Source organism: Lactuca virosa, chromosome 8 (genome assembly GCF_052849685.1).
Source record: "Lactuca virosa cultivar CGN04683 chromosome 8, Lactuca_virosa_CGN04683_v6, whole genome shotgun sequence".
Classification (NCBI taxonomy): Eukaryota; Viridiplantae; Streptophyta; class Magnoliopsida; order Asterales; family Asteraceae; genus Lactuca; species Lactuca virosa.
The window spans coordinates 212,477,656-212,479,466 of record NC_136433.1 but is presented as its reverse complement, the minus strand read 5'-3'; positions in this window follow the sequence as shown (position 1 = coordinate 212,479,466).

Sequence of the window (1,811 nt, the reverse complement as noted above, 5' to 3'; positions counted from 1 at the left end):
CTGTCACATGAATGCTACAGCTCCCCGCAGACTTACGACACCCTCTCACTGACTCGTGAATGCTACGGCTCCCCGCAGTATCACAACACCCTCTCACTAACCAGTGAATACTACGGCTCCCCGCAGTATCACGATACTCTTTCACTGAATAGTGAATACTACGGCTCCCCGCAATATCACAACACTCTCCCGCTCTCCAGTGAATACTACGGCTCCCCGTAGTACCACGATACCCTCTCCCACTGACTCATGGATGCTACGGCTCCCCGTAGTCTTACAATTACCCTCTCGCTCACTGACTCACCATGGGCTCACTCCATGGTTTTTCCACGATAATCCTAAGTGATTACTCCCACTCGGATCCACTCGCTCTCTTATCACCTCATAATCTCATCACCAAGTCATCACTACGCCGAGTTCACTAACTCATGCCCCACAACCCAACATAGATAAGTGTACACACACTCATTCAGTTGATGCATCACCACTCCTGATGTAAGTTCTCGTAGGCAAGACACTTTTCTCATCATGGATACACCCTTAGACAGTCCCACTCTGACGACAATTAAGTGAGGGGTTCCCATTGGAACAAAAGTCGCTCGATACTCTACTTGCCATCTCACAACTCGAGTCTCAACATTACCAACAATTAGTACATCATACATGGGTACCTCGGTACACCATCACAACATCTCACAATGTCTTGCCTCAACCACTGATCTTTTGCTCATGCAACCCGAAGCCTCGAAATACTCCCATCTCACATATCGAAACACGGGGGAATCATCAACGACTTAAAACACATCGACAAAAATCTGAAGCTCCATCCTCTACTGATCTCCACCCATACAAAACTACTCATACCGACTCTGAAATTGGTTGAAAAATCAACTGCAGCCCCTCCTGGAGTATAGATTTCAATCTATACCGTTACCAACAAATCTCAGCAATTTCACCCTGAACTCAGCGACCCAACCGCCTCGAACTCGACATTTGCAAACCGGAAAAATCCCTGGTGACAATAAATTCTCTGACCAACGGCCACCTGCCGTGGATCCACTCATACTTTCTTAAGCACATGCAAATACATCATCTCGCCTCATCCACTAGTAACCCGAGTCTCATGTGTATGCACCGTAGATCTCCATAACCAGTTCTCTAACTGCTCCTGAACAAATCTCAGATACCAACTTGTAACACCGTAAATTTTCAAACAAAATTTTCGTTAAATCACATCATTCTCATAACACATTTCACAAAAGTATCATTTATTTAATTCACAAATCACAACTCCATAAATGTTAAATTAAGACTCCGGATCCTCAAAACATAACTCTTTCTCTGGTGTGTACAATCAAGCCTAAGCCTTCCCGCGATCCTAAGAAAACCCGAAACACATATCACATAACACGGTAAGCACAAAGCTTAGTGAGTTCCCCAAAATACCACACACAGCACATCAGCCACTCGAGGCTATAACTCAATAAGACCCTCTGGTCAATGTGTCTTAGTGGGACCCTCCGGTCCCACAACTCGGGTGGACCCTCCGGTCCTAACTCAATAAAGTTCAGCATAACGCACAACATAAATCACAAAGACATAATACAGGATATCACAATACTCAATATAAGCACATAAGACCCTCCGGTCACACAAATTACCACTCAAGGTATGTATAGTGAGAAGACTCACCTCGGATGATGAACGGCTCCTATAGACGCTGCTGCTACGTACCGGCCACTAACTCTGTGCCAAACCCACAATTATCCCAATTAGGAACTAAGTCCAAACTCTCACTCATTAGGTCTAAA